The sequence below is a fragment of the Lepidochelys olivacea genome, assembly GCF_965140295.1.
Source record: "Lepidochelys olivacea isolate rLepOli2 genome assembly, chromosome: 19".
Taxonomy (NCBI): Eukaryota; Metazoa; Chordata; order Testudines; family Cheloniidae; genus Lepidochelys; species Lepidochelys olivacea.
Window position 1 is genome coordinate 4,695,708 of NC_140429.1, and position 27,901 is coordinate 4,723,608.

At 44.4% G+C, this 27,901-nt stretch overlaps 1 protein-coding gene across 1 annotated transcript in view; it reads left to right on the forward strand.

Moving 5' to 3' along the window:
• CSMD2 (CUB and Sushi multiple domains 2) overlaps positions 1–27,901 on the forward strand; it is a 544,659-nt gene that overhangs the window by 15,358 nt on the left and 501,400 nt on the right. The window lies entirely within an intron of this gene.

Here is a 27,901-nt window from a genome sequence, read left to right on the forward strand (position 1 = left end):
AAGCAGCTAATGTTTTACAGAAGGGTCTGTCACTTATTCCCGCTAATCGCTGTGACAGTCTTAAACAAGAGAACAAATTATAGCCTTTTTCCCCCCTAGGAAATATGTACATTAAAAAAAGTTCACCCTGTGTTAACTATTCAGTTGAAAGCTATCTAAATTCGAGAAGAGAACAATTGATCTTTTTTTGGATTGAGAGGTAGGATTAAATAGAATAGGTCTAAGGAGGAAAATGAGGCTTTAAATGATCTAAGGATAGGAAAAAATAATGGCAGTGGAAACAGATTCCTAGACCCACATGAAAGCCATAAACCAGCAAGCATGACGCATGCACTTACAGCTCACACGTGTGAGTAGTTCATTGAAGTCGGTGGGAATACTTGTGCATAAACGGCAAGATGAGCACCAAAAGCGAGAATTTTCTTTAAAAGGATCTGCTGACTCCTATGTGTTAAAAAGAAGTCAAATGTAAGTGCCACGGTCAGTTAAGAGGAAAGAATTTGAACAGAGGGGCACTTAAAGTTGAGAGCAGAACTAATAGTTTGCAATGAAAATTCAAATTTTACTTTGTGTGAATCATCCATGAAGAGACTGGGAATATCCACAATCATTTCAAACATTCAATTAAATAACTTTTTTATTCTGCCATCAGTTCTTAGCTTGTTCACAAAAAGTTTGTTGCAGATACTCTCGGTTTGAAATTTTGAACTGTGCTGTTTGGCCACACAAGTCCTGTGCTCTTGTTTCTGTTGCCAGATTGGACAGAGTGAGTTGTGAATTTTGCAAATTAGTATACAATTTGAGATTCACTTTCAGTGACTATTAGATGTGGATGTTTCCTATTTGCTAGTAAAGTTCCAGTGCTGGAATATTCTCAGAAAACAAACACACAAGTGTCCTGAATAGAATTAAGACAAAATTTGATTAATATCTCAAATATTTGCAGGCAATATTTTCTACTGTTTGCATGTCTCTCTGTAATTTAGATGACTTTGTATTGTAATAATTAGCATTTGTGTACCTATGGTAGTGCCTTTTGGTGGAAGATCTCAAAGCACTTTGTCATAAATATAAAGGGAAGGGTAAACCCCTTTAAAATCCCTCCTGGCCAGAGAAGAAAATCCTCTCACCTGTAAAGGGTTAAGAAGCTAAAGGTAACCTCACTGGCACCTGACCGAAATGACCAATGAGGAGACAAGATACTTTCAAAAGCTGGGAGGAGGGAGAGTTACAAAGGGTCTGGTCTGGCTGTCTATATGCTGCTTTGCCGGGGATAGACCAGGAATGGAGTCTTAGCACTTTTAGTAAGTAATCTAGCTAGGTATGTGTTAGATTATGATTTCTTTAAATGGCTGAGAAAAGAATTGTGCTGAATAGAATAACTATTTCTGTCTGTGTATCTTTTTATAACTTAAGGTTTTGCCTAGAGGGGTTCTCTATGTTTTGAATCTAATTACCCTGTAAGGTATCTACCATCCTGATGTTACAGGGGGGATTTCTTTACTTCTATTTACTTCTATCTCTATTAAAAGTCTTCTTGTAAGGACACTGAATGCTTTTTCATTGTTCTTAGACCCAAACCCTTGGGAACAATGGTCACCTATGCAAACTGGTGAGGCTTTTTATCCAACATTCCCCAGGAAAGGGGGGGGGTGCAAGTGTTGGGAGGATTGTTCATTGTTCTTAAGATCCAAGGGTCTGGGTCTGTAGTCACCTAGGCAAATTGGTGAGGCTTTTTACCAAACCTTGTCCAGGAAGTGGGGTGCAAGGTTTTGGGAAGTATTTTGGGGGGAAAGACGTTTCCAAACAGCTCTTCCCCAGTAACCAGTATTTGTTTGGTGGTGGTAGCGGCCAATCCAAGGACAAAGGGTGGAATATTTTGTACCTTGGGGAAGTTTTGGCCTAAGCTGGTAAAGATAAGCTTAGGAGGTTTTTCATGCAGGTCCCCACATCTGTACCCTAGCGTTCAGAGTGGGGAAGGAACCTTGACACACTTCATAAATGTCCTTTGTGCTTTTGTATAGATGAGAAAATAAGAAAATTGCAGCAACGAATAACTGAGTGATTTTTAAGAGGATGGTGTTTGAGCTTGCCAAGGACAATAATTTTGTACATCGAGAAACTGGGCACTAATCACTGGCAAAAGTAGTCCAGTAGGCAGGGCGCTAGCCTAGAACTGTGTAGGAGAGCTGGGTTCAAGTTCCTGATCTGCCACAGACTTCCTGTGTGACCTTGGGCAAGTCACTTACTCTCTCTGTGCCTCCGTTTCCCATCAGTAAAATGGGGATAACAGCACTGCCTTGCCTCACAGGGGAGTTGTGAGGATAAATAACTGAAGATTGTGTGATGCTCAGATGCTACAGTAATGGCCTGTAAACGTGTCTAAGACCGAAACTGGACATGCAAGACTTTTGCTTTGGAAATGGTAAATCCTGCATAGATATGGAAACAATCAGATTGCTACACTGATGTTTAGGGACATCTACCAGCAATTGAGACTTGAATCAGAACAATGGCTGCAACCTCACCTGAGGTGAGGTCAGACACATTTCTAAATAAGAATGTATTCCCAAGATGATGATCTCCCTGTACGCAGTTCCCCATCTGTAAAATTGAGATGATAGCACTTTCCTGCCTCACCGAGGATAAAACATTTTTGAGACTTTCAAGCATCAAAGTGATGGAGTCTGTTGCAGCTCTGCCACTGGCCTGCTGGATGACTTTGGGCAAGTCACTTCACTGCTCTGTGACTCAATGTCCCCATCAATAAAATGGGGATAGTGATACTGAACTCCTTTGTAAAGTGCTTTGAGAACTGCTGATGAAAAGAGTGACATAATTTTATTAATTTATTAATATGGATGCTATATACATAGCAAGTTAGATGGTAGGTGGAACTAGGTCAGATATCTTCTCTTATGGGGAGCGCCATTCCCACTGACCTTAAGAGTTCATTGACCTTTGTAGGTAGATACTTTGCTTCATAGTTAATAGAGATGAATGAAATCACAGCTAGCTTTAGATCGGTCCCGCCCAGGGTGACGGTTTTTTTGGTTGAAAATAAGAGTACAAAAACTAAGCAAGAATGAGAATCTAACAGGAAGGAATCTGTAAATTAGCCTTTTTCTTTGATTTGTGAGATGGTTCAAAATTAAATCCTGTTTTTTCCCCCCTTTCTATTTTTCTTTTCAGAGAAATGGACCCCCCACCACCTGAGCTGAAAGCGACTTTATATGTTTGAGTACGGTGTGTAAGCCATTTAAATGCAAATATCCTTCTGCCGCAAAATAATTGAAACCCAAATAGGAAAAACTTGTTTTGGGGATAATAATTAGTGCCTTTATAAATGAGGCTGCATAAAATCTCAGTTTGCGGGAGTTTGTACAAACCTTTTCATTTTAATTTTTATGGTGCTCAGCTTTGAGTTTTGCTTTCCCTCTCCAATTGAAATGAATCACACAATTCAAAGCAAACCACGTTTGAAATTGGATTGTACTATTCTTATTAAAATGTTTGTATTACAGCAGGGCTTGGAAGCCCCCACCTAGGTCAGGACCCCAGCATGCTTGTTGCTGCAGACACATGAGACAGTTCCTGCCCCAAAGAATTTAAATCTAAATAGACAAAGCATGGTATCATTGTCTCCATTTTACTGATGGAAGAGAGGTGACATTTTTCAAAAGCTCCTAAGACTACCAGTGAGACTGAGCCTTGTAGGTGCCAGATTGACAAGGGTATTTCGATGCCTAAAGATGCCAAGTGGGAAATACAATACCACCTAAACAGGGTAGATGCCAAACTCAGGCACTTCTGCAAATCCTACTAGATACCTGCCTGCATCTTCTGGTTCTTAAATGCCTTTGTAAATTTGCCCCAAGTGCCAAAATAACTTTCAAAAATGGACTTAGGATTCTAATTCACTTAGGCACTTTTGAAAATTACCCTAAAGGACTCGCCCAAGGTCTTACAGGGAGTGTATAGAGAGGCAGGAGTTGAACCCAAATCTCCTAAGTCCCAGCCTGGTGCCTTAACTGCAAGTTTGTCCTTCCTCTTGTGGGCCAGCTTCTGGTTTTGCATCAAAAACATTTGAACCTATGAGTTTGGATTCAAAGCCATCATGCTATCACAAGGCGGAATGTAGGAACTTTCTGCCGGCTCTGGCCCAGTTCTAAATGTAAGACATGGAAGAAACGCCAAATGAAGCTGCTGACTATTGCATTCCCTTAGAGGATAACCAGGGACATTTGAAAAACCGTGACAGGAAATCACTGAGAAAACCTAATGAGAATTTGAGGAACACTGGAGACAGCATGGGAAGAATGTGCATTAATTGGTTAATGCTTGTAAAGTGTTTTGAAGATGAAAATGGCTATATAAGTACTTGATATTATTACTATTATGCTGACAAAGGCTATGTAGAAAGGAGTCGTGGAGCTAAGGGAGCAATCGGAATTGATTAAGAGACAATTCTGAAAGAGTTTTTGAAGGGAGAAAATTGCGTCTCTTGAGAAAAGGCCATTTGGGCAGAATATTGGGATAACAGGCTTACTTGTCAGTAGTTAAGCAAATAACTTGTAGTGAGTGACTTTTGTTCCTCCTCTGTGTGAGTTGTCCATGCAAAGTTCCCAATTTCATCAAAATTATTTCTTCAGATCATTACGGGACTGTTGGTAGTTTTCAAACTGTTGGTTGAGTGTTTGATTTGTTGCTTAAAATTTGCTGTCCATGGGTATTCCTGCAAGATGAATATTTTAGTAAATGAGTTTATGGAAAGCAAACTCAGGAGGCACAAACAGGCAAACTATATTTTATTTGTTGAAAGCTTTTTGGAGTCTTCACCCAGCTGTCACTGTCCATGGTGAACCTCAGAAGGCTTAAAGGTTGGGCACAGATGAGCATTCTTGTGTTCAGATGCTTTTCTGCACATTATCCAAGCTCTCTGAACTGGTTGCATTTGCAGCCTCATGAGTGCCTCCGAGTGGGCCAGAAACCGTGAGAACATCCTTTTTCATGGAGTTTTTAGCACCTGCACGTTATGTTCCGTAGTTAGGTCAGAACATCACCACCGTGCTAGCTTGCTTCTGCCGTATTCTAGGAAGTTCTATCAAACATTAAGGATTTTAATGCCAAATAGTCTCATCAGTGGCATTTTCTAAACATTCCTTAAACTTCCAACAGAGGATATCGCAATGCTTGAGAAACATTAATTAATCCACGCAATCGCCCTATGAGTTAGGAAAGTTGAGTATGAGCTCTTTAGCAGTGGGGAATCTGAGGCATGTAGAGAGGAAAATGACCTGCCTAAGGTCATTCAGAAACTCTGTGGAAGAGCCAATTGCTGATGAGCCAGTGTCCTGGCTTCTGCTTCAAGTACCAGACCATACATTTGTAACCTTAGCATAGTGCCTTAGTATTCTCCTCCGCCTTTCCATCAGAGAATGCTTACACAGGTATTAACACCAGAAAGGAACATCAGAAGGTCAGACTAGATGCCCTTAAGTAAATCATGCCATGGAGATTCACCCACTGATTCCTGCATTTAGCTCAACAACTTGTGGTCGAACAAGAGCATGAGTTCTCATCCTTGGTTGTTGACCCATTGGGGGCTTTAGGGGGTTGCAACCACTCTCTCCTTTTGTTTATAGCTAGATGATGCCCACCCTCCACTTCCTTGAAACGTATGCCAGGAGGATACTGTAACTTGTGGTCAGGGTGTAGACGAGGTAAAGAACCACTAAATTAGACCATATTTTTTGGAAAAGCACCCTAGAATGATTTAGGCTTCAAGTGTTGGAGAATTCATTACCTCCCTGGGTGAGTTATCCCATGGGTTATTTGCCTTCCTGAAGTAACTTGAATCAGCATGCCATTCCCATCTTGGACCTGGAAGCAAAAATGAAAAATTATGATTGGTGGAAAGGATGGGGATCTTAGGTCAGTGTGACCCAGGAACCTTTTGATGCCAATTGGCAGAGGGCACAGGAGGTGCATAGAGTTGCATAGGGATCCCCTGGGTCAGATGCATGCATTATAATTCACTAAAGGATGGCACGTGCCAGTAGCCCACTGGTCATTGTAATCACTGTGAAATGTGTGTATGGCTCATATTTAAGGAGTTCTGTGTCTGTAATGAAAATTATGCTCATGGGGCAGGTAACCAGGAGGTGACACGTCTCGGACAGGTTCCTTTCAAGCAAGAGGTAACAGTTGCTTATCTCTGTCTGGTCATGTGGGTTGGGCATTGTCTACCTCACAATGAATGCCTGTTTGTATACTGAGCCAAATGCTAATCAAGACATTGTGAAATCTTCAAGAGAGGAAATTTTACAGGAAGAAACAAATGGCAGGAGATGTTCCTGTTTAGGGGTAAAGGCAATGGATTGGTGGTGTACATCGGGGGTTCTTCACTAAGGTACACCCTGAGCTCTTCATTAAGGAGGCAAGTGAATTGCGGGTTTGCCTTATGAAAGGAGGGGCACAGCCAGGCCTAGCTGTAAAGAGCTGGAAGGACTTTGGGTGAGCATTGCGCTATATGAAATAAAACTATCTAGTTAAGTAAGTCTAGGATCTAGAACATATGTTAGTTGTATTTTAAATGTAATCATTTGTGTCTAACACTTGCTATCACTTGACCCTATGGACTTCATTAAATAAACGTATACTTGTTTTCACTTACTCATATCTAAGTGCTAAGTGTTAAGCAAAGTGGTGGTCTGAGATGAAACTGGCAAGCTGGGGTGCACTGCACCTTTTGGAAGCAGTGAATCTATGAACACTGCAAGTGTCCACACCGAGGGCACATGGCAGCAAGGGAGCTCACAGCCCTGGGAACCCCGGGAAGAGTCAAGTGTTCAGTTGGGCTTACGTTCATTCTTATTTTATCTGGCTGGTGGTTGGAGGTTAGGCTAAAGGAGAGAACGTTTTAAAAATTTGTCAGAACTCTTTTAAGAGTGGAGAATTCTCAGTGGCTGGAGAAGGTTGGATGGAGGAGAAGAGGTGGTGGTGGTGGTTGTTTTTGTGGTTTGGTTTAATTCATCCATATTGAAATATTCCCTGTGTAAGGCTGGCCTGCATCAGTGCCCTGCATGCCTTGGCTGCCACAGAAGATTAGCTCTGGGGGAGCATATTCACTTTGTGTGTTCAACTCTTCCAAAGAAGTTGTTTAACTTATTGGGCCTAATTCTTCATTGCTTTGCCCCCTGTGCAGTCATTCACACCCATGCATACACTTCCACACCAGAAGGTTAGTGTTTGACTCTCATTTGCCCTCCTATAAGTCATGCATGGGAATGATGTGAAGCTCTCACTTGGTGCTGATGTAAATGACTGCACAAGATATGCAGGGCAATGGAGAATCAGGTCCACTGTGGTGCTATCTCCTCACTGCCCTGTGGTGGATGAAATGAGAAGTGCTCAGCCATGTGGCTTAGGCTTCACACTTCTCAGAGCTGAATATAACCCTCCCTTTTAGTTCATGTGGAAATGGCTCATGCTTCTGGAACAGGAAGATCTAGTTAAGGAGCTTTAATGTTTTACCTGTCCTGCAGGAGGCTTCCTGCCATGTAGGGTGAGTGTCACTGAGTTTAAATAGAGAGAGTGTGTGTGTGAGAAAACCCAGAACCCTGCTTGCTTGCAACAGGACACGTGGGAGTTTGAGGACTGTAAGTTCTATCCCTGTTGCTGCAGTCAAGTGGGAAAACTTACACAACCACTAGATTTGTTATAATATTACAGATGTGCCCAAACCAAAGCCCTGGAGCAGAGTACCCCAAACTCAAAATCTAGGTCCCATTTCTGTGGCTCAGGCCCACTGCTGGAAAAGTCATGCCTGCTTCGTGCAGGCGCTGTCTCTTTTCTTCCTTGCCATGCTCTCCTTGGCTTCCTGCAATGGCCGAGTGCCCTGCGGTGCAGCGGAAAGCAATCTGTGTTGCTGAATGATGATGGCATGAATGCTGCAAAAGAAGAGGGGGAACAGCGTTATCTGTGAACCTCAGGAAACCTGTGACGTGGAAGGTCATTTTCAGACAAAGTAAGTTCCGAACTGGTGGCTAGTTGTTTGGCTTTAAAATATTTTTTTTTCAAATGTGTAGCTTTAATATTTTTTTGTTAAATTGCCAGCCCTGTGATGGAACTGCAGTTAAGCAACTGCATGTGTGCCTTTGCCTAGCAACCATGCCTAGCAACGTCGCAGCATCTCAGAGAACCCAACATTAGGGACTGAGCTGCTGGCTGTCAAGGAGCTGGTTAGAATGGTAATTTGTGATGAAAGATACTAGGGCCTCTCTTTATGAAGCACGCAAAGCCTTGTTTCTAGTTTCTTGACCTTCAGGCTTCCTTGAATGCCTGCACACAGCTTTTCGACACTGTCCCTTGGCAGATGAGACAGGATGAGAACAGCCTTGGGGTTAGACCTTCATGAAACGTTCCTTGGTGCTTTTTTAAAACAGGACCAAAATTTAGCAGGAGGGCTGCGTGCAAACCCTGAGGGTTGGTCACCTCGTCATTTTCCTCTGGTAGATTCCAAAGAGTTTCTTCTCAGGCTTTAAAAACCCCTTGCCTCTGGATGAAAGTGCTTGTCTGTCTATTTAGATCTCTTTTGTTATCGGCTACCAAAAGACCTTTTATTAAGAGCATAGCGTGCCCTCATGTTCAGAGAACTTTTTGCAGCCTGATATGATTGTTCTGAAGAGAGAGAAATGTTAACGTTTTGGAATGCTGGACACCAGCCAGAGTGTCTCAGGCTGTGGCAAAAAGAAAAGGAGGACTTGTGGCACCTTAGAGACTAACAAATTTATTTGAGCATAAGTTTTCAAGAGCGACAGCTCACTTCATCGGATGGCGACACTCAAAAGTTGTACCACTATAACAGTATACAGTACAACCCCTGGTGCAGATGCGATTATACCAATATAAAATTGCGTATACCAGCATATCTTATTCCCATATGGGATGAGGAATAAATGATACCAGAATAAGATACTATTATTGGTATATCTGCACCCAAGCTAGGGGTTGTACCTGTATAACTATATTGGTAAAAAAATCACACCCCTAACCATTGTATTTATGCTGGCATAAAACTAAGATGTGGGCCAGGCTATAGCCGGAAAGGGAGAGAGCTTGATTCTGCCCTGCCTCGCATCTTGTGTTGTCATTTAAACAGTGCAAAGTGGATGTAAAATGCTACCAGATCATAGAATCATAGGACTAGAAGAGACCTCGAGAGGTCATCAAGGCAGGACTAAGTATTTTCTAGACCATCCCCGGCAGGTGTTTGTCCAACCTGCTCTTAAAAAATCCCCAGTGATGGAGATTCCACAACCTCCCTAGGCAGTTTATTCCGTGTGTGTGTGTGTATTGCACGACCATTTGTACCAGTGCCAAGTGAGGGTACAGTATGTGTAAAATGCTGCCAAAGGAGAAAGGGAGCATACAAAACTTGCTTCCAGGGGTGTAAATGGCTGCACAGGGTGCAGGGCAATGGAAAATTGGGCCCAGAGGTGCATCTGCACAAGTTAACAGGCCCGGTCTACACTATAGACTTCTGCCAACATAGCTGTGTCAGTCTGGGGTGTAAAGAGATGGGATCCTCGACTGGCATAGCTATGCTGGCAGAAGTCCCTCGTGCCGATGCATCTGTGCTGGCGAAGCTGTAGTGTTACTGGGATAGCTTATTTCAGTTGCGAAGAGTGTTTTCACTGTCCTGGTACAAAGCACAGCTTAGCCGGTATAGCTGCGTCCATAGTGGGAGTGCTTTGCCGGCATAGTAGACCGGTATTTCTATCCTAGTAAAGCACGGCCGGTGTGGACATAGTCATGGTCTCATCATTGCAGGCCTAATGCACTGGCAATGTGCATTCTGAACTGCAGCTGCAGGTCCCTAGGGGATTGGAGCCAGTGTCTTAACTCTTGGACCCTACCTACGCTAGGAAAATAGGTGTATTTCAACCCCTGCTAAGATCCTAGTTTAGACAATGCAATTTGGAATTCTCACACATCAGCTGGTCAGAGTAAGCTCTTGGGTGGGAGCTCCAGGTTTACCTCAACCAGCTAACATGCTAAAACCACGCCTCCTCCACCCCCTCTAGTGGAGACAAGGCCTTGGATGCTTGTCCACAGGGATTTGAAGGTGTGAAACCTTTCACACGTCCCAGGGAACCGCTTGGATTCTGTACCAGTGGAGCTGATGGAACCTACAGCTCTGCAAATGCCACTTCTGTCTGTACTAGGTGTTGAGTGGTATTTTAAAGCATGTTCGCTGATGTGCTAACATACTTTTACCCCTCAGTGCTCAGGGTAGACGGGGTTTGACACCTTTAAAAATGTGTTCACTGGCTTTGGCCTACTCGATAGGGGAAGCCTAAGGATGCAGTCAGAGTGTGGAGAATCTACTCTAGGGCTAACATTTAAACCCTGTCTACACGAGTTGCTCTGTGGTGTTTAAAAATACTCTAATCAACACATTTTAGCTAAACACATTTTAAAGGACCACTTGTATTCCCAGCTGAGACAAGCCCGTAGTGACTTGTGAAGACCAGTGTAAGAACAGACGATGCCCTGTTAGTGCAGATACAGTTTGTACCTGACAGAGGTACTGAGTCTTTGGTATTGCAGTAGCAGGAGATGTAACCTGAACACTTGAGCAGGATGGGTGTGGCAGGCAGGAAGGAGACTGAGCAAACTAACCTCGCTGGCTTGGCCTGTATAATGAAAGCCCTTTGCTGGCACAGAGCCCTGGGTGGTGGGTTATGCAGCAGATATGTGGATCTTAAAATGGGCGTGGCTCCTGGACAGATGAAAGCTCGTCTCTCTTGCAGACTGTGACTACATCGTTAGCATAAGGCTCCCGCCTATCACATCTCCCTCTCTTGTCACCTATAGGGCAAGTGGTCTAGCGGGTTCAGTAGAGGAGGAAGGAGCTCCTGTGGTCTAGTCCTGTTTCTGCCCTGGACTTTGTAAAGCAGCCTAGGGCCACTCCTATAACCTCTGTTCCCTGTCTATAAATTGGGGATAACACTTATCCTCCTCCCAGGTTGGTGTTGGCATTTATGCACTTATGGCTGTATAACACTGTGAAAATGTAAAGTGCTAGAGAAGTTCTGAGTCTGATTAACCCTTTGGAAATGGCAGAAAATTGCATCCATCCTCATAGGCAATCATTTGACTGGAAGTTTGAAAAATGTTCAAAGTACGAATGCATTTCAAACTCCTTCTCAGAGGCAGCAGCTGACTTTGATTGTTCTCTGGTTTTCAACTCCGTGATGTGTCAGCTAATAGTTTATCATGAATGTTGGGACGGCTTCTGCCTTAGGGTCCACACATGCACACAGTCCCTTTGCTGCTCCCACTGAATGCACTACCAAGGTGGAATTGAACTCAATATGATTTTCAAGAGAGAACCCCAACCCTGTTTTTGTTTTTGTCCCTGCGATTCTCACCAAGGTTTGTGAGAGGTGTTTGGGTGTCACGTTGACTAGTTGTCCATCATCCCAGCAGTGCAAATGATCTTGTGGTGCAAGCACAGGTTTGGGGTATGTCTGCACTGTGGTGGGGGGGCGGGGTTCCCCTGATTACACCCACTGGTGTTCAGGGGCCAGTATAAACGCCTAGCATAGGCACAGCTCTGCCTTTGGATGTGTGGTGAAATTGTTGCATTCAGTGGGAGGAGGCACAAACCTGTGATTCGTATTAATGCAGCTTACTGTGCTTTCAGGCTGGTGCAGTGGTGCAAAGCAGTGGATGTTAGTGGCTTGCTTTGCTCACGCTAGGGTCTCGCTCTGGTACACCTCTGTTCTGTTTGAAGCTGGGGTGAGCTGTGGTACATATGGCTTTGCTGACAGTTGCCAAGTATTCATAAACTCTGAGTCTTTGTTCCCTTGTGAAAAGATTCAGGGTGCTTTTTTTCTTCCTGCTGCATGCAGCATCACTGGTATGAAGCGTGGTGATGTTGGAGGTGGTAATGTTTCGTTCCTGTCAGAGGAAGTTCTTCTTACAGTACCACACAGAGCTTGCGTAGTGTGTTGCCTACCTGGCCGATATATACTCGTTGCCTGTGCCCTAGGGCTAGGGCCTTTTTGTGGGGACCTTGCTGGCTAGCAGATATGAGAGCATAAATGTTCAGGAGGTCATGTATGTGCAGCCGAGCATGGTTGCTGAGGAGCAAGGTTCCTAGGGGAGGAAGATGTATCTGGTGCTCCACATTGGCCTAGCTTTCAGGAGATGTAAGCCAGGCTTGTCACACGCAGCGATGCTGCAGACCAGGTAAGAAAAAGGATAGAGCAGAGAAGAATGCAAATGAGAGTGGGTTTCGGGAGATGGAGAGACATTGTTACAATTAAGTCCGCACTCACTTCTGGCTCTTCCGTTAGGCTCCCACCAAGCAAGCTTTTCTTGTCTGGCCAAGTTCAGTCTGTGCAGACTAGTAGAACAGAGAGACAATCTCTCCTTCTGCAGAATGGGCAGAGCCCATTTCTTTACCTTATGGTGCGGTTTTGCACATGTGTGTGCTAGGAGCCTCCCCAAATGACATGATCAATACGGCCTCTGTCATCTTCCATTGTGTTTTCAGGTGAAATGTAGAACCGAGTTCTGGTAAACATCCCAGGGTATCTTTGTAACCCAGGGTGGAAAAAGGTAACCCTGGTGCCCTAGGGTACATCTCACTCTGCAATACAATACCTATGGCTGGCCCAGGTCTGCTGACTCAGGCTCACAGGGCTTGGGCTGCGGAGCTATAAAATTGAGGTAGAGATGTTTGGGCTCTGGCTGGAGTCCAGGCTCTAGGACCCTTCCCCATCATGGGGTCCCAGAGCCTGGGCCCCAGCTTGAACCCAAACGTCTACACTGCAGTTTTATAGCCCCGGGAGCCTGAGTCAGCTCACATAGGCTAGCCACAGGTGTTGTATTGCAGTGTAGACATACCACTAGTGTCCAGGCCTAATTCCTGTGGTGGTGATTTTAGGCTGCCTCCTTAAAGCCACCCTGCCACATCAACTAAATAATGTCTTCATTTCATGCCCTAAACTGTTTTCTAGGCTAGTTTAAGGGATATCGCATCCTGCGCCAATGGTGAATTGAATGGAGTGAGTGAGTGTGTATGTGTGCGCGTGCATATAAATTTGAGATAGCAAAGCCAGAGTGCAATATTCTTTGAGTTGGAGTTGCACTGTATAAATATACAGGGAAATAGGTATTTTTTTATACCTCAATAAACAAGGATTTCCTAGTATTTTCTTTCTTTCTACTTACATTACCGAGCTTGCATAAGCAAAAATATTCTTTTGATGTGTCTTAGAAGTCAAACGCACTCCTGTTGTATTCATCAAAATATTTGTATAATCAATAAACTTCTGCAGAGTTCTCTCCTCCCAATAAGAGAGACTCATGGATAGTTGGTTATTAGGGACCCCTATGATGATTCAGGCCTGGCCTACACTTCACAGTTAGGGTGACCTAAGGCAGCTTACGTTGACCTAATTATGTCAGTGTACATGCTACAGCCTTGCTTCTACCGATGTAAGTGCCCTAGTACACCGACATAACAACACCACCTCCATGAGAGGCGTAGGGCTTATGTCAGTGTGTAGACAATGTGTTACTTACAGGAGCCGTGAAATTGACAAGAAAGCTGGGGATCTAGAGCCCAGCTGCTCCCTGCTGCTCTGTAGAGCTGGGTGGCTGGATCCCACTCCCAGCAGGGAGCTGGTGTGAGAAGCCCTGGTCGGCTTCCCCTCTGCGCCCAGCGAGGAAAGGGAGGTGAGAGGCCCTGGGAAGCCCTCCTGGAGCCAGTGGGACAGCCAGGCTCCCGGCAGGGAGCTGCTAGCAGAGAAGAGAGACCAGGCTCTCGGCTCCCCACGCTGCCCCTCTTAGGTCGGTGGAAGGCCTCCTGGTGAAGGCTGTGTACCGTCAACTCAAGGAAGGTAGTGTGGACATGTCCTACCGCAGTAATTACTGCGGTGGCTGTAAGTCAACCTGTATGAGGTTGACTTAAGTTTCTAGTGTAGACATACCCCTAGTTTCACCACCTGCATAGCAGAGGGCATAGAATTTCCCCCAGTTATTCTTAATCCTAATAGAGTTAATGAATATACTGCACATATACCCTGTCTGTATAGTCATCATTAGAACAGCAGTGAAATCCTTGATAAACGATCTACCAGATGCAGTTGTGATCTTAAGCCCTGGAAGCAAAGCTCAGCTGTTTCCTTCACACTCTGTTTATACTTTGCAAACACTCACGTACATATGGGCAGAAACTAACCTCGTTTTGATGTCTGTCCCCCGGAACCTGAGCAAGTCCTCTGTGGGCTGATAGGCTGTAGCACTGAATAACCCATGTGTAACGCTTATCCCTGTTCGAAGAAAGTTGGGCACAAGAACAGGTGCAAGGGTGTTGTGCATTGTCATAGCAACAGTCGCTGAGGTTCTCTTATTTTGCATTGTGTGTCCTCTTGCAAAGGCTGTTCTGTCTGCTGTAATCAGCACAAAATCTTTTTATTTGGATGATTTTTGTTATGTGTTGGATGGAGGTTCCCCCCCACGCCACCCAATATCGTCTCATCAGTATGCAGAGGTGAACATTTAGGCCTGTTTGTGTGTGTCTTGTGCTCTTTATACACACACACACACACACACACACACACACACACACACACACACACGTACAGACGGTGGAGGGAAGGTTGTGGAATTGTTGTATTCTGAAAGTGGAATTGTAGGTTTTTCCCCTGTAAGGGCCCAGTCCTGCAGGGTGCCAGCTGCCTCTGCTCTGCAATGGGTGGGAGACCAGAGCACTCAGTGCCTCACAGGATTTGCCCTTGGTTCTGCACACATGCAACATTGCTCGCTCTTAAAGTTCACATTCTGTTACTGAGATGCTCTTCTCTCCCTCTCATGATGTGTCTTATGGCTGTGCCTAGACTGAGGCAGCAGCTCAGATCAGTGCCCCGTTGTGCAAGGTGCAGTACAAACGTGGTGAGACAGCCCTGGTCCTAAAGAGCCTAGAGTTTATAGACAAGACAGACAGATGGGGAGCTGAGGTATAGAGAGGTTAAGTGGCTCACCCAAGGTGTCACAGATGTAGCAGAGCTGGGAATAGAAACTAGGTTTCTATAGTGCCATTCATATTCCCTAACCACAAGGCCATCCATCCCTGCTCTCCTTGCTTATGATATTAATTAGCTTTGTACTTTCCATGTAGTGTATGTTCGCTTAGTTTTTGAATTATTTTTCTTCCCCTAGATTTTGTATTCGCAGGACAAACTCTCATCTTTTCTAGATATGTCCTGTTTAATTTTCTTCTTGGATCCATCGATGCCACAAGCCTTTGCTTCAGCAGCATTAATGCAGGTAGAATCACTCTTGCCTTTGAAACCCTCTGATAACAGAGCTTCTTCCGATGGGAATCTGTCTAGTCTTTCCAGAGTAGCTTGAGGCTTCTTTGAAGTCAAGCAGTGACTTGGGTGGGGGGAGTGTTTTTTTGTCAAGATTCTAAGTGTCAAAGTATTTATCTGCTGGGCTTTGGGAGTTACAATATGTTAGAGAAATGTTGTTTTTATTTGATGTGATTTAGTTTTTGTTTCGTAATGTCTCGATTTCTTCAGTTCATGGGTGCCTACAAGCACCTTCCCCCTTGAGCTCAGGTCTCCCTTGCATCTAATTCCACCCTGGCATTAGAGCAGCTGTGGGGCTGCACTGATTTACATCAGTGAAAAATCAGCATAACAGAACTCCCAGTCCTCTCCAAAGAAGGCAGCAAATTCCAAGGTCTTGGACCCCCACCTAGCCTGCTGCCAGCTTTCTCCTGTGGGTCTCAGGAGGGGACTGAAGACGATTCTGCTATTTCTAATGTGGCAGTATTAGTGATGGGTCCCTGGATTTGCTCTGAGAATCCAGAACTGACCTGTCCTAGTCCCTCTTCCTCAAGCCTGTCTGAGTGCGGTGACGATGCAGTAAAAAGATCTGCCTGTTTGCTGCAGCTAATCTGCACCAGGACAGAGAACACTAAATCCCCAGCAAGGAAGAACGTTTGCAGAGGCCTGGTGAGCCACTACCGTGAGGGGTCCGAAGTTTATCGGGCACTATGCATGGGGACATAATGCTTACAAGGCAAAAGGGTGTCTGCAGTGTCCAGAGTTGAGGTATGGAGCTGGTTGTTACGTATGTGCTGGTTCCATTAGTGCTGTCTTCCTTCCATCTGTGAGAGTTGGGAAGAAGTGGGCTTGTCGCTTTTTCCAGCCTGCGGGGCACGTTATCTTCCTTTCATTGGAAACACCATCACCTCTCTGTGCCTAAGAAATATGGTAGTTTGTGTAACTTATAAGTACCTGCCATACCCTATTACGTTTCAGTGACTCCATGCATCGGGGCACATGACCAGTGTGGATAGTTACAGCTTTAGGACCAAATTCTTGCTTACCCTTGACTGCAGTGGAGTTACTCTGGATTTATACCAGTTTGTCCGGGAACAACATTTGGCTTTTGGCCTGCTAATGATCCATCAGTTTAACATCTTAGTTGCTCACTGAAATATTTTGCCTCCATCCAGTAAACTAAGAGGAGCTTTCTTCTTTAATTGCTTGCAATTTCTGTTCACGTCTCATTGAACCAATGGACTGATCTTACTATGGTTATAACATTTTAGGTTTGACTCACGTTCCAGCTGTGCAAGATTTTTTTGGTTATTGTTTTAAGAGAAGCTTTTACAAATATGTTCAGCTTTGCATGCAGTGGAATAGCCCAAAGCTTTGCCTTATTTGTAGTTTAAATGGAGGAGCCATTTTAGCATAGAAGATGGATGAAAGCCATTTTTCCTGTGCTTCACTACAGATCTCTCTTTACTTAGAAATAGGTCTAATTTTGCTTATTTTGTGCTTGGCAAAAGTATGCATGTTAGCAAAATTACCCCCCCCCCCCCAAAAAAAAAGGGTCTGTTGTAGAGATTGTGATGAAACGTGAAATCCCGAGTAGTTTTGCATTTCATTAGCAATATTTCAAACTCTGGTAGGGTACAGATACGGTGAGGGCTTCCCACTGCAGGTGTCTTCAGTGAGTACTGAGTGCGTGCAACACCTGAAAGATTTGTGATGTTAGGCCCTGATCCTGTAACGAGCTCCCTGTGAGCATACCCCTGTGCGTGCATGGATTTCCACCACAGTCACTGAAGCTCTGCATCTGCCCATGTTGGGCACTTAGGACTTAGTCCAAAGCCTGATGGGAGTCTTTCTGTTGGCTTAATTGGGCTTTGGATCAGGCCCATAGCTGGGATAAGCATCCAAAAATCCAGAGGGCAGATCATCAAGTGGTGTAAATTGTCTTAGCACCTTTGAAACTAAGGACGGTTTATGCCAGTTGAGGACCTGCCTCTGTATCTAAACTAACTGAGCCTAGAGCCTGAAAAATCAAAATAGAGACCTGTCGACAGGCTTTCTTTTGAGACTTCCCATGCTTTTTTGCTTCCTTTCATTTCTGGGGAACAAACATCCAGAGCAAGCTTTTTTCTTGGTGTACCTTCTGGGGCTTCAGCTCCAAGGCAGAATGAAGACATGTAGAAAGACTGAAGGAGAAAAACAGATTAATCAAACTTTTGTGGAACTCACAAAGTTCAGTTCAAGTTTTTGAGTAATGATTGGGGGAGTCATCTTTTAACCCACTTGCGTTTGCCCCATTCCAGTGATTAACCTCTGAGACAAGTGGGTTTCCAGTGGAAATACAAAGCTGGGCCAAATTTAGATCCAGCTTTGAACTGCTGCAGAATTTTGACTATTGGCTTTGGGGATGGGTGATTTTTGCAACAGGCACAGAAAACACAGTGAAGGCTCATCTGAATGAGAAACAGTAAATAGTACATCTGTGGGCCTATCGAGAAAGTATTTCTTTTCCCTTTGCACCTGCTGCATGGTTGTCTGTGGGGGACAAGGGGAGAGCTCTGTCCTCAGGAGAGCTGCCAGTTATTCCTTCCATTTAATTTTTTTGGCAGATACAAAATTAGCCATGTATTTGACTATTAGACCATCGCTCTTCTATATATGATATAGCCTTTTCCACTAGTCACTAGGTAAGGTCTATATATAACCATATGTGCCTTGGATTAGGTGACGGAAGGGATCTGCTGTAATACTGAGAGAGACTCTCCCCTCTACTCTAATTACATCATGCATTCATTGAACACAAAATCATGGATTTGAAGTAAATGTGCTGTCCTCAAAGGTGTCAGGATGGCAGCCCTGGAGAGTGAAGTCTTCTGCCACTTGACAGCTTGGGTAGCAAGAGTGAAAGCTAACTCCCCTTCCTCCAGCCCTGGCTGCTACTAGCATGCCTCAATCCTTGTCCAGCTAGCTGCATTCATGGCATGGAAGAGTTCATTCAGCCTTCGGTTGCCTGTTGAATCCTTGGCTCTTCTGTACTGTGACTGTCAGGAAGGGAGACCAGTTAATACCAACTGTGGGGGGATTTTTTTATTTATTTATGTATGTTTGCGAAGCTGATATGTAAGGAATTTGTTGGAGACCCTCCATCCCTAAACTCACTTTGTAGAGATCACCAATACAGCCTTCTGGGACGATGATTTTCAGCCCATCCTCTGCAATGAATTCCACATGGGCTTCTCACAGGCAGTCTCCTTTGCCTGAAATGGGGCTCGGCTGGGCGCCTTGTTGCAGGATTTGGTCCTGCAAATCTGCAGATATCCACGGACCAAGTCTGGGGATCGCAGATTGGATGTGGATAGACATTTTGCGGGTCTCTCCCTATTGGATTGGAACTTATAGCTATCGCTACTCTATTATTACTTATTATTTATTATTTTATTTTATTTTTTATTTTAAATTCACTCTTTTTTCCTTGTGGGGAAGGCTCTAAATTTCCAAGTATTTTTGATTGAAAACAAAACTCTTCTCTCATTTAATTTCTTTCCCCTCCCCTTTTCCATTCCCTGTCCCAGTGGGAAAAAGAAAGGACGGAGGAAGGGAGAAGTCTGTGGAAGAATTAAGAAGGAAGCCATGGTTTTTTTCATTTCATTCCAAATATTTTCCAGAAAATATAACATTTTTTCAACCAGTTATACTGACAACCATCAAACTGAGCGCAGCAATTTAGAGGCTTCACCTCCATATTGCGATACTTCTCGCCTTTGTGTTTCCTGTCGATGGCCAAACCTTTTTCAGAATTGCTTTTCTAGGGCAAGAAAATGCCTCCATAACGTAGGCAGAGTTCTGCTCTTGAAACTGGTGTTCATTTAAGCCACTCTGAAGCCTTTCTCTTGGTCTGCAGATGGGTCAATTTTATTTGCTTGTTTGTGTGCCTGAGAAGAGACCAGCTTAATGCAAGGAACTCGATAGAATAATGAAATGACTGATGAATAGCTTGCTCTGGCAGTTACTTTCATAGCAGGTAGCGCTGCACGGAATTAGTACTCTGGCAGAGAAATGCTGCCCCTACCCATTGGAGTGATGAAAAGATGAGCACCTGAACTCTTCACAGAATAACTGACCGTGAAACATTACAAACCTCATCAATTATTTGTTGTAAAATGGGGCTTACGTGCTCAAGCGTTCTGATTGGCTAATTGCGGGCTGTGCAGCTATGGGGCAGCAGTCGCAGTGGGTGACACCATCAAACCAAACAGACTTCTCTCGCGGCAGGGCTTTTGGAGTGACCTTTATTTAAAATAAACAAATAAATAAATAAAGTGGCTTAAATAAGAATCTTGGTTGTTTTAGTATATCCGCAGTCAGGGACACACTTGAGTGTGCAGAGTTAATCCACAGCCGCATTGTGTTGGCTTAGGGGATTGGGAATGAGCAAAGGAGCCATTCGCTTCTTGGTCACTAGAGTAGATATGGTCTGGATGAGTAGAGATGGAACATTCAAGTTCCTCCTCCTTGTGTACAAGGCCTTGCATAATCTCAGCCCTGCCTACATCTCTGCTCCCCCCTGCTCTAACTTGTTATGTTTTCCCCATTGGTTAGTATGATTTGTATTGCGGTAGCACCCAGGAGCCCCAGTCATGGGCCCGACCCCATTGTGCTAGGTGCTGTACAAATTCAGAACAGAAAGATAGTTTGTGCACCAGAGAGCTTACAATCTGAGTAGTTGCATCTCTCTCTATCTCCCTTTCCAACTCTTGACGTGATACCTTCTATCCGGCCGACTCCATGTGTTCCATATCTGGACCATTCTCGTTGGCCAACCTCTACATCCCCTCCCCCACCATCTCTCCAGGCTCCCTCCCTTGAACCTGTGTCGTGTCTTGTGTTTGTCTTATTTAAGCAAGTTCCAATGGCTAGGCTAATTTAGACTGAAAACAAAAGTGCAGTTTTTTAACAGTGTGGGTAATTAATCATTGGAACAATTTACCAAGGATTGAGGGGGGACATTGGTAATTTTTAAATCAAGTTTGGACGATGTTCTAAAAGTTCTGTTGTAGTCAAACAGGAATTAATTCAGGGAAGCTCTCTGGTCCGTGTCATAGAGGATGTCAGACAGATGAAATCTAAAATCTATCCATAGATTATCAGGCCAGAAGGGACTTAAAGACTCCATCTGATGGAGGATCCCCTTCGTTCATGTGTAAACTGTTCTAATGGTTGTGATCAGGTGTTCTGGCATGTGTGTCTCTTGATTCGCAACAATCAGAGGCACTTATGGAGGAAGAAAAATCCAAACTCTTATCAACCTCAGTGAAATAATTTGGTTTCAGCTGAGGCTGAAGATGTGGTACATAAGAACAGAAGAGGGTCCATACTGCATCAGACCAAAGGTCCATCTAGCCCAGTATTCTGTCTTCCGACAGTGGCCAATGTCGGTGCCCCAGAAGGAATCATGGGTAATCACCAAGTGATCCATCCCCTGTCACCCATTCCCAGCTTCTGGTGCAAGGGAGAGATCTTATTTTGCATAAACCCCTCATTCATCCATCTTTATCAACCAATGACAAATTATTGCCCCTTTATCTTTTCATCTCCTGTGCCCTGCATTTCTACTTGGGAAGTCCTCAGAACTGAATGCTTCATCTGACTATTGCATCAGTGTCCATATGGGACAGGTCTCCCAGATAGTAGCCAGTCTCTGAGAACATGGGTTCCATTCTCAAGGTCCAGGCAGCGCTACATGAGACAGCGTGCAATGATGCTGAATGTGAGTGAAAGACGGATGGGGTGGATGGGAAGTAATGCCTGTCTCCAGAGTTCCCCCCGAGAGCTCAGTTAACATCTGGGAGAGCCGGTTCGATTTACAATAGTGCTGCATCATGGTGCTAGTCTGAAACCCCTCACTGCCACGGGTGCTACGTTCTCAGTTCCATTGGGGCAGGCACTGGAGTGCCTCCTCCAGGATGCAGGCAAAGCCGTGTGCTTCCTGTGCTTGCAGTCTTCTCCCGACGCAGAGACGGGCGGGCGCTGAGCATCGGAGATGGCAGTCTGCCCTTGAGTACATGTTCTCCTCAGTGCTGCTGGACTTTAACAGTTCTATTGTAAATGGAATCTCTCTGCATTATTTATTACCAGGCTTTGCTTTTGAGGCTGTAAGCTAAGTTAAGGGCTACAGCAAGCTGACAGTTTACTGAAAAGAGACTTAAATGTGTATATTTGCTCTGTGTGTGAATACATGTTGGCAAAAGTCATAGACACACCAGTAAGCTAGCTTTCTATTTAGGTATATGTATATATTGATTCCAGTGTGTTATGTATAAGAAGAATTAATTACTGATTAACTGTTCAAAGCAAGAATCTGTGAAAAAAGCCAGCTTGGGAAAATTTTACCTCCTTTTAGTATTTACTTGTTTTACAAGAGTTTTGAGTTACTTTAGAAGACTCTGATCCTTCAAAACCTGCATGTGAGTGACTGTGAGTAGTAACATGAGGCGATCTAGTAAGTAAAGTTATTTTTTCAGTGCTGGCAGAATCTTTCCGTTCTTTGTGTGTCTGAGTGGAACATATATGTGTGAAAGTAAAGTGTGCAGAGTAGTGGCTTTAGTTTTACTCTAGTGTCTTGTTTGAAGCTCACACATTTTATTGACTAGTAAAGAACAATACCAGAGAAAAACATACGAGTGTAAATAACAATAGCTAAGGAAAATCAAAACATTAAACGTCTACTGCAATAAGGAGAAAAGATGGCTATGTATCCTCCCTAGATTATATTGCTGAGAGGCAATGCATATGATTTGATTTTTGTCCTTTTTAAAATTGTGCTGTTGCCATATTTCAGTGTTGCTAAATTAGTTTTTGTTTCTGCTGAGACATTAAGTGCCTCAGCTTGTGTTATGAGAAACTGCAGAAATAAATTTTGCTTTCCCCCTTCTGCCATATAGTGGGCCAGATCCTTGGCTAATCTAAATCAGCATAGTTAATAGTTACGTTGATTCACACTGGCTGAGGATCTAGCCCAGTAAATTTAAGCCCTAAGAAGAGGCCAGAAGACAATAAAATGTTGGAAATTGCATTTTGTACTTCATGAACTGGCAATGTCAGGTGTCGGCTGTGTCTGTGATTTTAGTTTGATCTGACAGCTAGGAGAACATTTGTAATGACCGTGTTGGGACATGTAGGTTGTCTGACTCTGCTATGCTGCCTAAACGCTAAGATGGGATGGAGGGGAAACCATATGCTGAAGAGTCAAGTTTACTGAAAAGGGGTTTCCAGCTGGGTTTGCTCCTCAGTGTTTGTTCAAAAAAATTAAAGTCAATTAAAAATCTTAACTTCTCTCTGGCTCTTTTCATTTTTAAATGTGATTAAATGATTTGTTCATTTGTTTTCAGTTGAAACCTTCTGCAATGACGATAATTCTGCAACCCTTAGTTTGAGTGTTGCTAACACGGTTCAGAGCATGGGAACCTAATGCGTCAGACCTGCCGTCCGTCTAGTCCAGAATACTGTCTCCAACAGTAGTTGGTACCAGATACTTCAGAGGAAGATGCAGTTATGGAATCATTTGCTTATGGGGAGTTACCTCCTAAATCCCGTTAGAGTTTGGTTTATGCTGTGAAGCTTGGGTCTTATCATTTAAAAAAAAAGATCTGTCTAATGTAACTCTGGCTGTTCTCTGTCCATTTAAATGGCCAGTCATATTTTGAAATTTGCTAAGCTCTTTGGCTCCAGTGTTAATTTGTGGAGTCAGTCCCATAGACGGAGTGGGTGTGTGTGTGTGTATGTGTGAGTGATTTTTATGTAGTATTTCTTTTTATTGACTTAAAACATGCTGCTTTTTCAGCCATGTTGGAGTCAAGGGAGCCGCTCCCTTATGATGAGACATCACAGAATCAGGCCCATGTTTGTTTGTAACCCAGTCGTGGCATCATTTTGCAGGTGCACAAGAGCCAGACCATGAAACTGACTGCTCTGTTTATGTTGTTCAAGCTCAGTGTAGTGGATAAAATAGGCAAGAAGTAAATGGTGATGAGTAAAGTAGACTTTTCAGAGTCTTTCAGTTTCAGCTGTGGGTACTAATACTGATTGAGGTTTCCCTGCACAGGTATGAATCCTGCCAACTACACTTAATTTTTTACTTAGTTCTTGCCCCAAAGAGATTAGAATCTATCTTTTCATTATATAGAGCCTAGCACAATGTGGTCCTGCTCCTTGTCCATTGGTGCTACCACAATAAGATTAAATACATTCCGTTAATAGGATGCATGTTTTAAATCTGTCATTATCCTTCTAATAGAACACTTCCCAGAATTCCACTGCCAGCTGCCATTGTCAAGAACATGAGTGGAAGTGGCTCTTTTCTTGTTTACCTCCATCACAAAACTGGTCATGTCCATCCAAACGTGTGTATGCTGATGTAATTCCTGCAGCTGCAGTGCTATCATGAAGCTCTAGTCCATGAGCTATAGTATTAGAAGTTGGAAATGAATATTTACACTGCCATAAATATTTACTCTGCTGCCACATAGGGCTGGCTGGCAGATGACATCCAATCTGTTAGCTTTATCTATTTACCCTTTTTCATTCACTGTTGTGGCTCTTGAATTAGGGGTGACAACATGTAAGAGGAAGTGCTTTAAAAATACTACCCTCCTCGCCCCAAAATACAACAATTTTGGAAAAGTTTTAATCCTTCCTGTTTCAGAGCTTAAACCAACCTCTGACTAATGGGGGTCAGGAGGAAATTTCCTGGTACAGGCTGCTCAATATCTGCAGGGTTTCTTGCATCTTTCTCTGAATCGTCTGACACTGACCACTGTCAGAAGCAGGGTATAGGCCTGGATGGGCCACTGGTCTGATCCACTCTGGCACTTCCTACGTTCCCATGTGTATTGTGGGGAGAGGAGTGAAGTCTCATTTAGAACCTCTGGGCTGGGGAAAGCAAGTCAGAACCGTCACTGAAATATTGCTCTCCATTCAGAGCTCCTTTCATGTTGCATGGGACTCTCCCTAGCAAAGGCTGCAGCGATGTTTGCTACATTAAGGAAAATGTAAGCAACCGGGTTAACCGGTGATGGTTGTGTTTTACGTGGCTGTGCGCAGGGTTAGGGAATGGGTCTGATGAAATAGCGGCTCGGGCCATAGTGTATTTTGCAAGCAGAGTCCGGATGTTACAAAACCTGGACAGCATAGATCTAGCCCGGATTCAGGACGCTGCAGTTGCTAAGGGCTGGTCCCGTATGCAGAGTACAATGAATTCGGTTACTGTGCACACTACAGTATTGTTATAAAACGTGGCTTTTGCCCAAGTCTTCATGGTTATCACTGTGCTGCACTTCCTAGTGAGAGAGGGGACAGACCTCAGACCCTCTTTCTCCAAAAGCACAGACTTGATCTGGGTTTAGCTACTGGCAGATCTGTTAAGTGATTGCAATGCCATCCAGTAGGGGGCACTGGGGAGCCCACACATGCCATCAAGTTCATCCTGGTAGCTGGCACATTGTAGAAGAGCCGTCATGGCTAAGCCTACTTCAACGTATGATCACCTGATTTTAAGGATTTGTAACCTGAAAAATGGGGGGGGGAGCCTCTAATGTCTTATTTTTTATCATTTTTAATTGTGGTGGTGGGGGGTGTGGGGGTTGGCTAGATTGTGTCATGTAGACAGTGCCCTGAGAAGGGGTGGGTGCACCCCCCCATCTCAAGCCTTCCCAGTGCATAGTGGGACTATGCAGACCAGCAGGAGCCTGTTGACTTGCACCATCCTTTCTCATGCTCCCCATGTCATGCCTTGCCAGCTCTGCACTGTTTTTGGCGTGATGTGCACCAGCACCCCGGGGAGCACTAGGCGGGAGAAGCCCCTGGCTTTCCCTGAGTTCAGGGACTTTCCTTTGCCCTTGCACGGGACATGTGCTCCTGTTTCCCCCGAGGGCTCAAGTTTGCATGAGAAAGTATGGATTTCTTCTTGAGCACAGCACTGGCAGGCACACTCAAGAAGGCCCGTTGACAACACAGCCCTGAGGGCTCTCAAAGTATTAGTGTGGGTTTCACTCAAACATGCGTTCCTCTGTATTTATTGATGCCCCGGGGCCAAAGGGCTAAAGAGAATTGTAACCATGAGTCTTCAAAGGAGAAATGCAACATTTGATAGTCTTGTAACATAGACTTTAGATCAAGTCTTGGTGATCAAACCCAAAATGAACTAACTCAGACTTAAAACAGATGATTGGGTATGAGCAAAACCTCTTGTGATTCCTTGATCTATTCCCATGTCTGCCAGCTACTCTCATCTGTTTCCAACCTAAACAAAGTTCCTGGTTATTTCTGATGAAGGTGTATTGCCTTGTAGATTGTCAGCTCTTGAGAAATTAATTTTTGCGTCCAATAAGCAATTTTCTGTTAGCTGTGTCCATAAGAAGCAGAAGCTCATCTTGGGTCAGAATCATGAATGTGGAATTGTTTCAGTAGATTAGTTTGTTATAGAACCGTATCAGCTTTTTCTGTTGTCGTTTATTGTGTTTCTTCAGCTACTATAAGTTTGGGAGGATGTAGATTTTTGAAGCCATTGTTGTTTGTTCATGGTATTGATCTCTGAGCTAGGGCCACACTGGCATAACCAGATTGATTAAATCTTGTTTGTCCTCCAATGACCTTTTGTAGTGTTTGGAACACAGAATCTCTGACCTTGAATATGCTTTGTTAACATGATAGCTCGTAGCATCAACAGGTTTTATGCCTGCAACAATTACATTGCTACAGCCTTTTTAATTGACCAATTTTCCCAAATCGTTCAGATGGCATTTACTCATGATTAAAATTAAAAGTGTTCTGTAGAGAAAATTATGTACCCACACTTCGCCTGCTGAATAACCGCCTCTGTGAAGGAAAGGGAATATAATCTAGTGGCTAGGCAGGGGAATTGAGAGTCAGGGCAGCTTATGGATCTCCCACTGTGGACTTGTGCTCAGTTTGCAATTTGTAAAATGGATTAATGTCGCCTGCTTTTCCAAGGATCACAGATATTCGCCCCTGCCCAGAATACCAGCACCAGATTTATGCATCACATAAGCCAAGTCCACAAACAAGTGCAATTTAACAGTGCATGGGGATGAATTTTGCTCACAGGGGTTGCACATGTGCTCTGTGATTGGTATTTGCAAAGCAAACCTAGCCACAAATGCTAGGTGCTGTAGAAATGCAAAGTTCTGTTATTTATCTTTGTTAACGAGTTTTTTATGAATGGGTCAGATTTACTCCACCGCTCTGGATTATAGGGCTATCCTCACTCTTATTCGTAAGATAGGCCATGTACAAAAATATTCCCCTTCGGGTAAATCTGATTGACTGCTGCAGTTCCATAAAGATACAAACTCTATCTTGCAGGGACAGAACAGGTTCTACTAAGCGTTTGGGTTCCAAGGCTAGGCCAATTGAATTGTAACTGGCTTTAATGAATGCTACTGTCATTCTTTACCTGTGGCTGGTCAGCACTCAGAAGTGCTAATAACTTTACTGATTTGGAAAAGAGCAAGGAGAAATCAAAGCCATGATTTCCAGTTTGAAATCCTCAGTAACCAGCATAAATAAGGGCAAACAAACCAGCATCAATGGAAGAAGCCAGACTTGTTTTGTAGAGCTCAGGAATCTCAACAGCGATCAGTCAAACTCAGCTTGATCATAGGATAACAAGGTCGCACAGTTTTTGTTTTGCACTGCATTTCCCTGCAAACAGTAGGGCTGCCAACTGCCTCATCGCACAAACCCAAACTCCCTTGCCCAGCCCCCGCGCACTCCATCCTCCCTCCCTCCATCGTTTGCTTTCCCCCACCCTAGCTCACTTTCACCAGGCTGGGGCAGGAGGTTGGGGTGCAGGAGAAGGTGTAGGGTGTTGGCTCTGGGAGGGCAGGAGGTGAGGGGTATGACATGGGGTGGGGGGTGCTTACCTCAGGTGTCTCCGGAAAGCGACCGGCGCATCCCTCTGGCAGCGGCTCATAGGCGGGGAGGTCAGGGGGTCTCCGTGTGCTGGCCCCAGGCACCGCCCCCGCTGCTCCCATTGGCCGCAGTTCCAATGGGAGCTGCGGAGTCGGTACTCGGGGCGGGGCAGTGTGCAGAGACCCCCTACCCCCACCCCTGAGAGCCAAAGGGACGTGCCGGCAGCTTCCAGGAGCAGCTTGGAGCCAAGGCAGGTATCTGCACTGCCAGACTTTTAGCGCTCACAATCTCCCGGTTTGGCCACATTATCTCCGGGAGATAGAGCGTGATTCTGGGAGACTCCCGGCGAAACCAGGAGGGTTGGCAGCCCCAGCAAATGGTGAGGCTGGAATTCAGCTCTGATGTAAACAGGAGCACTTCCACTAATGCCAGCAGGAGTTGTACCCCTTCATAGCAAGGGGTGAATTTGCCTCCCCAGGCTTGTCTTCACTGCAGCGGTTCGCTTTAGTGAGGCTGGCCGCACTACGAAGTAGTGCCAGGGCTACGCAGAGTGATCGGACGAGCAGCTGATGAGTTGCAAATCAAGCTGCTGCATCCCACTGCAT